Raw genomic sequence first — 17,513 nt, forward strand, 5'->3', positions numbered from 1 at the left:
GATAGATCTGAAACTCTTTCCTTTTTCATACGACGCTCACACTCGTATAAAACTAGAGAGTAAATCCACGGTAAATACTTAAAAGAAAAACTATAAAAGAGTAGTTATTCAAAGCATGGCTGATATAGATACTTAAAACGCTCTAGAGTAAAATAAGAGAAAACCCATTGGCTCCTGGAGATTTGAAGAAAACGGAGCTTTAAAGTACCGGCTAAATAGATTCTGTACCTACAATACTCAGAGCGAAAGCTAGAGATCCGTAATTATACAAAAACACTGGTTTATCTCCGAAGATACTATTAATGGCTTTGCTCAATCTGAAAACATGATGATGATGATGATGATTGTGTACCCACCATCAGCGCAAGGATTATCTACACTCTTAGAAAAAAATCATGTAAATTTAAGTTCACTTGGATGCGCATAAAAGGAGCGGCCTGTTTGACACAAATTTACGTCTTCTATCACACATTAAGTCGAGCTAGCAATCGCTAGAGCCGAAGCGAGAGATAAAACATATGTAAGTAAAATAATGAATTGGATTCGAACTCTGGTCCACTGATTGAGAGGCACGCATCATACCTCTCGGCTGTATCACCGAGTTGTGAGACAATTGATAAATGTAAAACTGTTTCTACCTATCTGGTCGGATAGGTTTGTTGACATTTTGTGCAACCAACTCGAACTTACATGATGGATGTAAAGTTAAGTCAAATTTGCCATTCAGTCATGAAATGTTTACGTACGTTGATGGTTTACGTCACGTGTAAATTCCTAATTTTTTAAGAGTGTATGGCTGCAGAGTCATACCGGAAGGGAATGATCTACCTGATGGTTCGTTGTAGCAGGGTATGCTAAATTCACTGGAAACCTTCGGAAGACAACATGATGGTTGTTATCTCGTGACAAAGTCTGGCCACCCCACGAACATTTGACCAGAAACCAGTTCATTTAGCTTCCTTAGGCTACCCCTCCCAATATCCCAAGCTCAATCTGGAAACATCTGTACAAAATATGTTTTTTCCTGGCAGGTCATTCAGAAAAGCATTCCTTCAAAGCAAAGCCTCTGATTCAACAGAAAGACGTCTGTTACAACTTCTTCTACATCGTTTCCAGATCAGAGTTTCATTCAGGAGTACCTCTTGCGGACCCCACAGACTGCAAACAACAATCTTCTTTAAAGCTATTGCTGTTACAACATACCACTATGGAGAGCGTTGTGGTAGCAAAACCATCATAAAACTCCATTGGTGTGTCGTTTCGGGCGAGTTTTCTAGGAAATGTAGTCGCAATCAAATCAGTTTTCCAGATTGAGCAGGGTTACCAGAATACTTAAAGTTTGCGAAGAAACACTCAAATGTGCACATATAGTCAAATAAAGATTCCTCATTCGACAGACACCAATCGGTAAGCTCATGACAAATTCTGCTCAAGCAGAGATAGTGCAGTTAATTGTAAATTATCCAGCATTCTGTCAAACTGAAGCCTTTCAAACTAATATTTAAGCTACTTCAGATGATGTAGTTGTCAGAGCATCAGCGTATAATTTCTGAAAACAATATACAACATCTTGATTAATAGGATTCTTGACCCTCGAGTTATCACGCTGTTGTATTTTGTACAACAAGTTGAAAAAATCCCGCTTTCTGTAATCCTAATAAGCGTGGTGCTGGCAGTGATTGCCAACCGCACGACTTACGGAAGGTGGGGGAAAAATTCTAGGAAAAAGTGCTCCAGAAATTCCACCGCGAAGTTTTTTCAGATATTTCTTCAGAACTTCTCAAATAATTTCTTCAGGAGTATTCCAAAAAAAATTATGTCTCATAGAATTCTCCAAGGATTTCTTCAGGAATTCGCCAAAAGATTCCTCAAAGAATTTCAATAGAAGTTGCCTCTCTAGATTTTCCTTCAAAAATGTATTCAAGAAATTCTTAACAAAGTCCCAATAACTCAATTAGGAATCCCTCTCAAAAATAACTTCCTAAAACATCTTCAGAAAACAGAAAACAGCGATTTATTTAAAAAAAAATTTTTTTTTTCTTTATTAAAGAGGCTTTCAGCCAGACGCTGGTTCACCTCCCTCTTTTATTAAAAAAAAAACTTTAAGTATTTGAAATCTTTGAAATATTTCTTCAAATATTTCAAAGTAATTATTTAAATATTCCGTTAAAATCTTCCCGAAGGATTCATCCAGGAATTGCTACAAGAACCTTTTCAGAAATTTTGGAAATTCCACCAATGATTTTCTGATAATTCCTCCAAGGATTCCTTCAGGAACTCTACCAATAATACCTCCAATAATTTCTCCAAGTATGCGAAAATTCCTCCATCGATCCATTCCGGAATAACCGCATGAATTCTACTAAAGATATACCTCAGTATTCCTTAGGGAATTCCTCTGAGTAATTTTATTAATATTACTGTTATTATTATTAGCTGTATTTACGAGCTTTTCAGCCCTAGGTTTAATGATCTTACAGGAATTCCTCGAAAACCTCCAAAAAATCCTTCAAGTATTTATCTAAAGATGCTTCAGAACCTACAGAAGTTCTTCCAAGTACTATTCATGTTTATCTCCAAGGGTTCCTTCAGATATATCCTTATGGATTCTCTTAAAAAATCTTCAAAGATTTCTTTTGAAATTTTTCAAATGATTTCTTCCGGAACTCCCCTAAGAGAAACTCCTCCAGGAAAGGACCGCCAAATTTGCGTCCGATTTCTAAATCCTAGGTTTTATTCAAGAGATAATAAGTCAAAGAAACTTTAAACACGGTTTTAAAAAAAAACTTTTTCAAAAAATTTTGCATGTAAACTTAACTCAATGTTGCCAAATTTTCTAAAAAAAATGAATATAAACTTACGGCAGTGTCGCTGGAAATTGGGTCGACCAAATTTTAAGATGAGAGCAGTAACATAACCCAGTGGTTCTCAAACTTTTTCTGCTTGCGACCCATTTTTGATTTTTAAAGGATTTGGTGACCCGCCAGCCCCTTTTTATTGGACTAGCGTTTAAATAAATGCATTCTAAGTCTTACATTGCGTTTGATAATCTTACATTACATAGCAATGAATCTAATAATTTTTCAAGATTTTAAGTTTTTTTGAAAAAAACATAGAATAAGGTTAATTGGGCACTTAACTGATCAGTTTCAGTAAGCTCTTTGTCTTAAGAATTTGCGTTTAGTTTGCAGTTATCAATACAACAAGCGTTTGCTGTCGAAATTTGGTGTTTTTTCTATGTTTTTGTATTTCGGGGTTTTGTCCTGAAATTATAACTTGGCGTGGAAATCTTACTGAAATTACAAACTGCAAACAACAACTTGATTTTTACAGGACAAACAAAAGAAAATCCGTTTATTTCAGAATATTCTTATTTTTTTAACTGAAAGCTTTCATTTCTACAATCGATTCTAGAATGCAGATAGTAGTTTAAATATAGCATATATAAATGAGTTTGAAGTTTCTTTGAGGCAACAAAACTCACGAACTAATGAACCGATTAGCAGGACTCTTACACTATTCGATTAGTATTCATGGTGGCTGTAGTGAAAGTAGGAAAAGTTACAAAAATCTACTAAAAAAAGAAGAAAATTCAAGTGTAGAATTAGCACACATAAAAAAACAAAAAAAGAAAGAAAATAAAAAAGTGCTGATTTTGTATGAGCTGGGAACAAAATCAACACGATTGAAATGAAACCAGTCTAGAGTGTGGTGTTTAAATGAGCTCAAAAATTGTTAAACCACCACAAGATTGGCAAGACAAAGATTGCCGGGGCAGCTAGTACTCAATAAATTGTAGATTCATGACTGACTTATAGAGTCCAAGAGTGTATTTTTAAATTAGAGAATGGCTTACAATATAATCTGTCGCGACCCATCAAAAATTTGTCCGCGACCCACCAGTGGGTCGCGACCCATAGTTTGAAAAACGCTAAATAACCCATTTTCTATTAGCTTTCAACTGCTTTTTACAGAACTTAGCTAAAAAATCTAGAAAAAAAGATATTGAGTAAATTAACTCTTGATGTCATCGACTAAAAGGGCCCATATAGCCGAGGCGGTAAACGCACGGGTATTCAGCATGACCATGCTGAGGGTGACGGGTTCGATTCCCGGTCGGTCCAGGATCTTTTCGTAAAGGAAATTTCCTTGACTTCCTTGGGCATAGAGTATCTTCGTGCCTGCCACACGATATACGCATGCAAAATGGTCATTGGCAGACGAAGCTCTCAGTTAATAACTGTGGAAGTGCTCATAGAACACTAAGCTGAGAAGCAGGCTTTGTCCCAATGAGGACGTTACGCCAATAAGAGAGAGAGAGAGAAGAGAGAGAGAGAGTCATCGACTAAAAGTTTGGGGTCATCCCTCAATATGATGTATCAGTCAAAAATTTTAAGGTCACTTTCGTAAAACATGGAAAAGTGATTTGGTGATATCTTCGTCATGTATAGTTCAATTTTAATTATTTTTAACTCATTTCAAAGATTATTAAGTAAATTTACGTTTGATGTCTTTAACTTAACGTATTTAACGATTTTTGCATATAAAAATGTTATGTAAAGTTAACACATTTCACCACACTTCAAAAAATGAGACAACTTTACGTTAAGTTTTAGTATGTAAATTTCAACAAATATGTGTGGTTCAATGTCTATGCAGTAAATATCATTCATTTTGTTTCAAATAAGCCAAGAAGAATTAAAATTGAATGAAAGATGACAAAGATATCAACAAATCAATTTTCCATGTTTTACGTTAGTGACCCCAAACTTTTGGCCGATACATCATTTTGAGTGGTGACCCCAAACTTTTGTTCAATGACATAAAGAGTTAGTTTACTTAATAACTTTTTTCTAGATTTTTTAGCTAAGTTCTGTAAAAAACAGTTGAAAGCTGATAGAAAATGGGTTATATTACCACTCTCATCTAAAAATTTGGTCGACCCGATTTCCAGCGACTCTGCCGTAAGTTTACATTCATTTTTTTAGAAAATTTGGCAACTTCGGGTTAAGTTTACATACAAAATTTAAAAAAAAAGTTTCTTTTAAATCATGTTCAAAGTTTCTTTGACTTATTATCTTTTGAATGAAACCTAGGGTTTTGAAATCGGACGCAAATTGGCGAAGGAATGGGCCTAAAAAAATGACATGTTTTTGAGGGGGTGACCCCAAACTTTTGATCGGGAGTGTATTTAACCTCTTACAAAACATGATGAAGGTTAGGTTTCGTGGCGTTATGAACAATTTATTAAAGAGCTGTTAAAACGAAGAATCATTGGAGCTTATATCATCCATCACTGCAAATGCTGCGATTGCCTTATAAAAAACGCCGAGTTTCAGTTCCAGGTTAATGGTGTACTAAGTCGGTTTTGCATATACCACATGGATGATTTTTTCATAAATAAAATGTAAAACGGTGTCTCCAGTTAGCCTAGTGCTTAAGTCTATGGACCGCCAATCTGGAGACGGCTTGTTCGATTCCCGTTCCAGTCGGTAAAATTAGCGCGACTGCCTAGGCAATGGGCATAGTGTATCATTGTCCTTGCCACAGAATATACAAATTTATTCAATGGCAGGCAAAAAAAAAGCCCTTCAATTAATAACTGTGAAAATGCTCAAAGAACACTAAGATAAAGAAAGGCAGGCCAAGTTCCAGTGGGAATGTAGAGCCATGAAGAAGAAGAGAAGAAGAGTAAAACGTAAATGAGATATTTTATCCTACTATTTTTTTTTTTTTTTTTGATTAAACAGCCGAGGGTCTGGGATCGAATTCCACTCCCGGCAAACTCACAATACGTGGATTCTTTCTTCGGAAGGGAAGCACAGCCGTGAGTTCCGAAATAAACTAGCCTTGCGTTATAAATCTCGTAAATGAAGATAATGTATTTCTTTTCTTTTCTTGATTTTTTTTATATTTTCTTATAGTATTTTTCATTCGTGTAATTTTTTAGGAACTTCAATGGGAATCGCCAAAAAATTATACAATATGTTTTTCCCTTATATGAGTATAAGTATGAACAATAAGTTTTAAAAAATTACATATTGACCAGCACAATAATTAGAAAGGACATTTCAGATTTCAATCATAAATGATGAATAAATTTATTCAGGAAATCATACAGATTTTTTTCTTTTTTTTCTGTGTTTTTTGTTCAACTGCATTTAATTTTACTGACTTTCTGACGGAAACTTTGGCTGAATTCTTAAAGAAATCTATTGAAGATTCACTTTGAAATTTTCCCTGGGAGAAATTCTGAAGGAATTCTAAGAGACAGTTCTGTGATTTCTGAAGAAATATCTGCAGCTTTGCACGGAGGAATATATGTGGAAACCAATTTATGGATTTCCAGTAATCTTTAAAGATATTTTTGTAGGAATATTATTGAAGGATTGAAGGATATTATTGAATTAAATCCTTGGAGAAATATCTGGAGAAATGCTTTGACTAATATCTAAATAAATTCCTAGATAACTTCCTGAAAGCCACCTTGGATAAGTTTCCAAAGAAATCTTTCGAAAAATTTAAAATATGTTTCCTAAAAAATCATTCGTTTTTTTTTATTTTTTTTTAAGAATCCTCAAAGGAGTTTCTGAAATAAATTTCTGGAGGAATTTTTGAAAATGTTTCAAAAAAGTCTCTTGAGGGATTTCTGAAAAAAATGAATGAAACCTAGCAAAAAATCCGAAGAAATACCTGGTATAATTTATGAAGTACTTCTTGAGATATTTTATGTGTTTTGAGGTAAAAAAAATAAAAAAAAACTCACTGATAGTTTTTTGGGGTGAATGCGACTTGAATGATTTCTGCTAGATATTCAAGAGTTCAAGCTCAAAGAAACATTTACAGGAAGTTACAATTGGATGAACTAAAACAGCATGACGTTGAACATTCCCTCAGAATTCTAAATATTGTACTAGATTTTTTAGAACCTCTCTGATGATTCCTACAGAAATGTCATCAAGTGTTTCCCAGGGATTCTCCGAGGATTTTTTCAGCATTTTTTTCGATACCTAATTGTTTCAAAAATTTATTGTCAGTTTTTTATTTATTTAAGTCGTCATAAATTCTCCATAAATTTCCTCGAATAAATAACAGCTAATACAGCTAAATGGCAGACTTGCGAAGAACTAAGCTCTCAGTTCATAACTGTGAAAGTGCTAATGGACACCAATGTCCAATACCCTTCTAGGCATCAGAAAAATAACACCACCCGATTTGATCCTTGTTACGTTGCAAGTATTGCGTTTTCGTTTCGCGTTCGTCCTGCGCACTAGGGCATCACCTGTTCTATCCTATCTGCCTACTGTACTGCTGTGCTGCTCCTGCTGCTATTGCCTGTTGTTTTTATCGATCCCGCGAAAAACATGTACCTCATCGTCCTCCACGGACCTGGCGATGCAACATATAGGTACCTAGGACGCGAGGGGTGTAATGCATTCAAGAGTGGCGACCTGATTCGTATACGTGTGCTATAGGTCCCTTTATGGCACACGAAACGGCGATCAAAACACAAAGTTCAGACTCTGACTCTGGCTGAGCTGAGCACTTCACATTCGATTCGTAGGTAGCAGCACAACACCCATGTCTCTCATAAGCTCAAAGGGGGCTACTGCTGGCTGTGGCATTCGCGCGTAACTACAGGCGTTTATTCGAGACAGCTACCTAGGCGATAAACTAAAGGACGACGACGGCGTGGGAGGGAGCTTTTGCTTGCTTCTGCAGAAATTGCATTGGGAATCGCTGGCTGGCTCTGTTCGGAACGTGCTGACGTTTTGACCTTTCGTAGGGGGGAAATAATCGAAACGCCAATATAAAGGGCACGAACTTTGGAAAAATGCCAACGCATCAGATGAAGATCGCCAAATAAGCCAGCCTCGTAACATGCACAGATGCTCATGTGTGTCGGGTCAAGTGGTTCAGAATAGCTTGGTCTGATGAGGTTAAAAGCAAGTTCAATATGCTGTTCGCAACTGCATATTTGTGGGATTTAAATTTTTCTTTAATAAAAACATACCACTCGACACCAAATTATAAATATCTTCAATTATACAAATTTGCTCTGCTTCTGCTCTGCTTCTGTTCTGCTACTGCTCTGCTTCTGCTCTGCTTCTGCTCTGCTTCTGCTCTGCTTCTGCTCTGCTTCTGCTCTGCTTCTGCTCTGCTTCTGCTCTGCTTCTGCTCTGCTTCTGCTCTGCTTCTGCTCTGCTTCTGCTCTGCTTCTGCTCTGCTTCTGCTCTACTTCTGCTCTGCTTCTGCTCTGCTTCTGCTCTGCTTCTGCTCTGCTTCTGCTCTGCTTCTGCTCTGCTTCTGCTCTGCTTCTGCTCTGCTTCTGCTCTGCTTCTGCTCTGCTTCTGCTCTGCTTCTGCTCTGCTTCTGCTCTGCTTCTGCTCTGCTTCTGCTCTGCTTCTGCTCTGCTTCTGCTCTGCTTCTGCTCTGTTCTACTCTGCTGATAGCTATTTTGCACGTGTATATCGTGTGGCAGGTACAATGATACTCTATGACCAAGATAGTTAAAGAAATGTTCCTGGACCGACCGGGAATTGAAATCATAACCCTCAGCATGGTCATGCTAAATATCCACGTCTTTAAAAGTGTGGCTATATGGACCCTAGTGGTTAATTGGAGATCTTGCCAAAACATGTAATATGGTACAAAACCACTAGTTTGTTGTGCTCTACCGTCTACCCAGCATCCAGAAATTGGCCAAATCCGGAAAGATATGGTGAGCTGGGCACGTTTCAAAAATGCTGAGCAGCAAATCTGCGAAGATTGTGTTCGAAGATATTTGGAAGTTACAAGAAGCGGAAAAAGTGGGTGACCACGTCAGAAGTTGTTTGGCGAGTTAGGTACGTTCCCTTTGGTAAGCGCAAAGCAGCAGAGTGTCGAAATGTGTAGCGTAGAATTGTTGACTCAGTCATATCGTATAAAAAGATGTTGTACTAAATAAATGAATGGTTGAACAATATTTCAAGTACAGAGTATTGCCACGCACTTTGATGCATGGCACTCCAGCCATTCATTCTCCAAAATAAGTACTCCTAATAAATCTCATAACAAACCTCCCACTCAATCCGTCCCAGCGGAAAATCACTCAAAAATTGCAGGAAATCCCCTGTAACAGCTCAGAATCATCCAGCATATGGCACTTGCATCCTACTCACATACACAACTTTCCTCCCCATTCCCACAGAATAACAGCTTCCTGCTGCACCTCTGCATGCATTCCCATTCAATGCAGGCCACTCTGCGCATGGACCAACCAGTCATCTCTCTGCCAGAACCTGATGAATGAAACTGTAGTAAACGACCGGCTTTTCTCCTAGCCCGGCAACATCCCACAACCTACACACCACCATCGCATCGGCACAACCTGAGCGATGGAAAGTGGAGCGCGCGCAAAGCATCCTTCCAGAGCAGAACACGACCCGACCATCCATCGCATCGCTCCGCAGTGACGTCAGCTTCGGGTGATGACGTCAATGGAAAATCTTGTTTTATGTTTTCCCCCGACCCCGACACCGACCAACATCTGACCCTAGAAACAGGGATGCCGTTGCTTGTTGGTTGGGAGTTGGGACCAGCTTCCCGTCCCACCAGCACACGAACCGATGAGACACGGTAACAGATGTGGGTTGTTATCTGGCGGGGCTACTCCCCGAGAGGGGTAACAAGGGCATTATGGATAGCTGGGGCAAGCTGGGATGTGGACTCGGCTTTCGACCAAAGTTACAAGTAATATTTTAAGAAGAACCACTTGAAAATCATGCTTAAAAACCTGTTGATAAAACAATGTTGAAATTACTTTTAGGAATGCTAGTACGAATTCCAAAATTCCACCAAAAGCCAAATAAAACCAATTTAATAATTTCGTCAAAATAATCCTGAAAGTAGGAGCATTTGTTTTGGATTTATTTTGGATCATTCGTGAATATCTGTAGATATTTCTCCGGTGCTACTAGAGACCAAGATCACATCTGTGCCTCCACAGTTTTCGTGGGAAAGAGTTTTTGTTAGTGGGATGTGTTATTTTCATATATGCAAAAAATAATAATTATAATAATAATATGATGGAGTTTGTTTGAGCTTGGGGGTCTAATGGCAACCGCCTCTAATTTAGATGCAGAAAGATATTCAGTTCCTATTCTATATACCATACATATTCATATGTTTGCAGACATCGCTCGAACCAGAAGTAGTTTGAAAAAGCCGTTTTTTTTCCTTCCTACTCTAACACCAGAGTATCAAATCTGTCATACAAAGCCTACAAGGTATGCATCCAAGCGAACTGTGCCGCATCACCTTCAGAGTAATCAATACATAATCTATCAGCTTACGTCTGGCATCCATGCAGCCATGTGTGAACCTGCTACCTAAAACAGACGTGGTACACTGTGAGTGTAAATAATATTCCCATATTCAATATTTAAATGACACAACTGTTTTCGAATTTCCAATGATGGCGATCATATCAATGACGACTTTTTCAACCTTAAGAGCCTTTACGCGTTTCTAGGCGTATTTCAAGGAGTTTAATAAGAAGCTTTTGGGGGTGACACTGAGACTTCAGAATAATTTCAGAGGGAGCTCAAGCGATAGGCAAAATGACCGGGACAGGCAAAATTTTCACTATTCAAAATAGTTTACCAGCTGTAATTTTTTGATAAATGCACCAACAATTCTCAAATTTTAACTGTAAGTTGTCTATCAATTTGGAAATTTGGGCAATATCGTGCTATTCTACATGAAGTTAGAAATATTCTAGTACATGGTTTCCCAAACTGTGGGTCGCCTTCGTCCAGGGGGTCACGAGGGACAGTCAAATATTTTACTGTAACAGACAACAAATGAGGGAATTAGTAAAAGGGGTCGCAAAAAGTACGTCTGTTGGAGTCGCACGCCTTAAAGTTTCGGAACCTATGTTCTAGTAAAATGCATACATTTCCAATACTTTGAACTGTTATAACTCCGGATTCCATGGGCCGAATGCAATTAAATTTCGAGCAATCATGACTTGTATAATGAGTCAAAAACGTTTGACTCAACCTAAAATTGTTCGTAAGAAGCGATTTAATTTATTATTTTATTTTTTAGTAAATCTATCTATTTTTAACATGCATCCCATAACTGTTTTCAATTGATTGGATATTTTGTTACTTCCTTTCAAAACATATTTATATTTAAGTCAATTAGAGGGAATTAAAATGAACTATAATTACCATCTTGGCTAATTTGGTGTTTTATTAGAAAAACATTCTAATCGCTATAATTTTTATCGTGTTAATAATTTAAAGCCAAGTCAAAAGGTTTTTGAACTCATTATATAAGTCAAAAACGTTCAAAATTTCATTGCATCCGGGTCAGTGAATTTGGAGACATAACAGTCCAAAGTTGGGCATCGCATAATAATGCCTTTTCTAGAATATTTCTAACTTCGATCTTTCCCGCTTTGGACCATTGATAGAGAACTAGTTGACCAACCCACAGTCAAAATTTGAGAATATTTTAGAGTGGTTGCAACGCGCTTCAAGGGGTTTCGAGTGTATGTCAGGTAAACTTCAGGGACTCTCAGGTAGCTACAGAGGAGTTTAATTGGAGGAGTTTTAGAGGGTTTTCAAGGGGTTTCATCACTTGCCTGCGCAGCCTTTTCTTTCTTCTCGCCCGTTCATTTTGTTGAACGCAAGAAAGAGCGAGGTAAAAGAGGGGGCAAAGTGCCCCCTCTATTATCTGTTTCTTTCGCGTGTGCGTTTACGAGAGTGAGTGAGAAAAAGAAAAAGCTGCGCACGCTAGAGGGTTTCATGACCTTTCATGGGAGCGCCAGCGCGTTTCATATGGGTATCGGGTTGAAATTAATAAAACACTTAATATGTACAGTGTATACCCAAACCTTCATTTAGGTAATGAGTCGGGGTTGCATAAATAGAATTTTACCCAAATGGATTCACTACCTAAATGGATTTAGTTTATCAGCCAAATGGATTTCAAGGTTACAAAAACGTTTAATAAGGGCGAGTGACTAGGATATGTAAAGTCAGTAATGTGGTGCTTCTGAGGGCTTTCAATGGAGTTTAGGGAGGGGCAGTAGGGTGGAGTTAATTTTAAAAAATCTCTTCGGGATATGATTTCCCAAGTGGAAACAGATCTACTAGTCGAAATAAGTGAGCTGTGCAAAAATGAGCAATTACGGTTGATATTTACGAGTGGCGCAAAGGGTTTAAGTGGAATTTTAGCTAGAGCAAACTTTTAAAAACATTTTAAATAAAATTTTTAAACATAAATTGCTAGACTAAATCGGTGATTCTAGAACTCAACTGGGCCAAATTTGCGCTCAAAATTGCAATATCTCCACTGATTTCCGAGATATTTGAAAAAAAAATGTTATATTTTGGTGTAGGTACAACCCAAAAATTAATATCGAAATGTGACATTTTTTTTTTTTCAAATATTTCAGAACTACTGCAATTTTGAGCGTAAATGTTGTCCAATTGGGTCCTAGAATCACCGATTAAGTCTAGAAAAATTATGTTTGAACATTAAATTTGGAATGTCTTTTGAAGGTGTGCTCCAGCAAAAATTCCACTTAAACCCTTAGCGCCACCCCTAAACATCAACCGTCATCGCTCATTTTTGTAGGCTCACTTATTTCGACTAGTAGACTCCACTTTTCACTTGGTCAATCATATCCCGAGGAGATTTTTTTTAAATTATTCCCACCCTAGAGGGGCAGGGGTTTAGAGACGTTACAGGAGCTTCTGAGGCGATTTCGGTGGGATAAGGTTAAGGTCTATGGTGCATTACTGAGAGGCTTCTGGGGGTTTTCGGAGCCACTTAACCCTCCTTTGGCACTAGGGTCATTTTTGACCCAAACCGTACACTACGTCAGCGAGCTGCTGCCAACGGGATGGAAAAGAAAGATTAAGGAAGTTTCAAAGGATTTTAACGGGTTTCGGAGGTGTTACAGAACCGTTTCCGAGGATTTTGGAAGGAATCATGTGCGCTACAGAGGGTTTTTAGAAGCTACAGAGAGTTTTTAGAAGCATTTCTGGAAGTTTTAAAGGATTTTGAAGGGGGTCCGAAGGCGTTGCAGGAGAATTTTACGGAACTTCGGAGGTTCTCAGATGCGTTCCGAGGAGGTTTTCGGCTGTATTCGCGAAGTTTCAATGGATTTTCAGCAAGTTTCAGCGACGTTACAGGAGCTTTCTGTATTATTATTAACTCTTTATTGTGGGGAAATTCAGCCCTAGGCTGGTTCATCCCCAGGAGCGATTCGGGCGTTTTTACGGGTTTTACGGGAGCCCACAGTTCACAATAAATCTTTTTTGGAAATCTTAAACAGTCCCGATCACCCTGCATCTTTTTTTTTTTCTCACCCCTGAACACACCCTAAGCTCCCCTTAACTTCACTCGTTGCTTCTTTCCCGTAAACCAACTGTTCGGAAATTCAGCAAAAAAAACGTGATTTTCGTAGCAGCTCGGGATGTACAGCTCAAACTGAAAAATATCGTATATTTTAATCTGTTATTTAAATAGTTATGTAAGTGATTGTCAAACAATTTTAGTTTTTTTAGCCCGCTTCTGAAACGTGCAAATCATCGACCCGTATATACAGCCTCTGGTTCTATGCTACATAATAAATTCAATATTATTTCAACTCGTTTACACACTTTTATGCAAATATCACTCTTCTTACCGATTCTCTTTTTAATTTTAATCAGAACAAATTTAGCAATTATAATAAAACTATAATTTTTAGTTCAGCAAATAAACTTCTAGCATTAGCACAATTCAGTGTAGCTCGTTTTTGTTTTCGTCTTCTTATTCCTCCTTCGTTGGCTTGGCAGATGTCATCTCTTTGCGAACGTCATTCGCAGGGGTGTAGATTTGTCTGCCCAGTGGTAATAACACCAACCTTATCCCTAACCGTAAGAACACCAACTGTTTTGAACACAATTGAATTCCATTAAAGTACCGTTAATTAAATAGAGGTACCATGATTTCGGGTGAAACTGATCACTTTTCGTAGTTTTTGGCGAATAATTTATAATACTTATCGATAGGGTTAAAGGCAATGCTTTAAAACAAGTATGACCACGGTTTTCATCAGTCAACGAGGTTAAAAATTGTACTGCAAATCATTTCATTACAAAAAATATCATTTGAAATAAAAAAAATCAAAAATTTTAATTTCGGGGTGAAATTGATCAGTCAGTGAAATGACCAGTAACCAGTAACTAAAATTGACACTGTAGCCCTCCCTAGGAATTTCGCCAAGTGACGCCAAAACTTCCGGAAAAGTACAATTTTATGCATAAATTTCAATATTTATAGAACTTGTGATATATTCATTACATTTGCGATACTGCTACGGTAACAAAAGTTTGTAAGTGTCTTTGAAGTTCGCCTGACAGGCAGTTCAGGAAAATATTGAATTTTATACAGAAATATGTGACTAGTTGGCTGTGAAACATGTAATATCATCATTCAATAGCTCTTGAGCCAGATGATGAACATTTCTTACAAATTATTTTAAGTTTAAAACGTTATTTTTAACAAACAAAATGGCCCTCTTGTCGATCAATTTCACCCCACTGATCAATTTCACCCGAAATCACGGTAACTAAATAGATTTGACCTCAATGGAGGTTTGAGTGTTATCGCATATATGAGCATTAACCTCAATTGAAATATAGCGAGGGATTACTAGTTTGTAGATTCTATGATTTATACTCAATGGAATTCTAATCTGCAATTTAACTCAGACTAGACCGAATATAATTGCATGAGGCAGAGTGAGCATTAACTTTGTTCGTAGTGCTTTAAATGATTACTAGGTATGTTTGTAGATCTAATGGCTTATACTCAAGAGGATCTTGGATACCCTTAGACAGTTCAAAAGCATCCCCATACCTCTTTCCATCTTCAATTCATGATTGGGTTTTATTTCCTAGAATTAAACAAATTCTATTAAAATTTCATTAATTTCCTCAGAAAATCTTCACCAATTCCATTGAAGTTTGCTCCAGCAGTTCAAGTCCGTCTGAAATTTATTCATGTATATCGCGTGTGAATTTTTGTAGAAATATTTGATGCAAAAACTTTGAAAACGCTTTGAAACAAATAAAGAAATTTTCCATTCAAAAGTTTTTTGCAGATTTGCAAGACATTTCTGACCTTTTGTTGTTACAAAAACGATTCTTGAGATTTTTAAAATTGATTGTCTAAAATTGATTTTGATCGAGTTTTTTTTTATTTTCCTTAAAATTTAAGTTTTAAAGTGATCTGGTCTGAGCTAAAGCTTTGCTGCACGTAACCAAGAATCAACTTCAAAATCTATCCGAAAATTCAATAAAAAAAATTACTTAAATATGTAGTTTTGGACAAAGATTAGTTTAATGATTTCTATCAGAAATATTACCGTTACATATTCTCTTACGAACTTCTCAAAATGTTCTTTTTTCGGAACGAATCCGCATGTACTTCAGGTATTCCCGGTTTTTCCCCAGGAATATTTCTAATATTGTATGTCTTCGATGAGCATACCCAAATTTTAGTTATTCAATCCCCTGAAAATTGAGGAACAATATAAACTTCTTCATGGAATGGCTGAACGATCCATAACAAATAGGACACCATACCTAAAAAGATAAAACTATCCACAGAAAACAGGAAAACTATCCATAGAAAATATAAAAACGATCCATAAAATATAGGAAATGATTCATAAAGTCTTGGAAACGATCCATAGCATTTTTGAAATAATCCATGAAATTTAGAAAATGATCTATGAAATTAGGGAGTAATCCATTAAACAACAGTGCAAATTTTACGGAAAAGCCGTTTTTGGTTTTATAGGATCCGTATTTTATGGATCATTTTCTAAATTTTATTAATCATTTCAAAAATTGTATGGATCATTTCCTATATTTTATGAATTGTTACTCCATAAAATGGTGTTATTTCCCATATTTTATGGATCGTGCACCTATTTTTTTTTTTTTATCTATATTAACGAGATTTTTAGCCCTAGGCTAGTTCATCTCGGGACCCACGCTTTACTTCCCTTCCGAAGGAAGAACTCACGTTTTGCGAGTTTGTCGGGAGTGGGATTCGATCCCTGGTCCTCGGCGTGATAGTCAAGTGTTCTAATCATCACACCAGGTCCGCTCCGATCGTGCACCTATTTTATATAGATCATTTTCTGTATTTCATGTCGATTGTTTTCATATTTGCGATGGATGTTTTTCTCTTATTAATGAATCATTTTTAAAATTGTTTCCTTTTTTTTTGACTATTTACTGGATCGTTTCAACCATTTCATGAAGAAGTTTGCAAAACTCTAGATTTTCTTTTGTCGTTGAATTTTACGAAAACAAGGGATAATTCGATAATTTTAAATTGATTCATGTTATTGCTTCGTGGTTGTTTGGCTTGCTTCTATAAAATCTTGAAAAGTTATCTGAAGAACATTTGGCACTTTTTAATGGATCGTTTTATAAGTTTAACGGTGAAAACAATGGGCTGCCCTAGAAAGCTTTCGATGACCTAAAATATTTTATCCAGAAATTCCTTCACAATTTCTTTCAAGGAATATTTGCCAGAATTCATTGAAATTTCTCTAAAATATCTTATAAGATTTTCATCATGGAGCACCTTCATGAGGGGTGAAGGCCCATTCAAAGCTTTTCAAAGAAAAAGTGACTTTATATAGTCCTTGACGAGAATTTCAAATGATTTCTCTCAATAAATTCTACTATCCTACTATTGAATGAAACTGCATTTTAGGATATTTACGACAAACTTAAATTGTATGTACTCAAAATTCTTAAAACACATGAAGTTTTTCAAAAAATTTTCCCACGATCTTACAAAAACATTCTACACTAGCTCCTCTAAAACTGCCACAAAAACAAGTAAGGTACACCGGGGCAAGTTGAAACGGGTGGGGCAAGATGAAACAGCGGGTTAACATGATGTTTTTCAATGATGATAAACAGGTCGATCGCCATAACATATAGTTTTTGAATCAAACAATCTTTTAGCGATGAATAAATTTCCAAATTGTATTGAAATCTATTTCAAAACTTCGTGTTTCATCTTGTCCCACCCGTTTCAACTTGCCCCGGTGTACCTTAGTAATATGACGAACTGAAATATTTTTAAGAATTTTGACAAATTATTTTCCTTTTAAATCTCATTGGAATCAGAGGAATTCGTTTGGAATTCTTCTAGATGTTTCACAAGCAAATATTATCCAGAAAAATGTATCGATTTGTAAATTAAGATGCTGTGGATTTTCCTAGACCTCCCTCGTAGGATCGTAGGAAATAACGAAACGATAACCGAAGATGTTTGGGCTAATGAATAAAAAATAGAAACACCCACATAACGACAACTTCTCAACGTAAGATTATGGTGCACATGCTTTTCACTTTGTTGGTTACGGAACATGCAAACTTTGTCACAATTAGGAAAATTTTACTTCCAATCAGAAGAAGCAGCCTCAACACCTTTAGGCA

This window comes from Aedes albopictus, chromosome 3 (genome assembly GCF_035046485.1).
Source record: "Aedes albopictus strain Foshan chromosome 3, AalbF5, whole genome shotgun sequence".
In the NCBI taxonomy this organism is placed as follows: domain Eukaryota; kingdom Metazoa; phylum Arthropoda; class Insecta; order Diptera; family Culicidae; genus Aedes; species Aedes albopictus.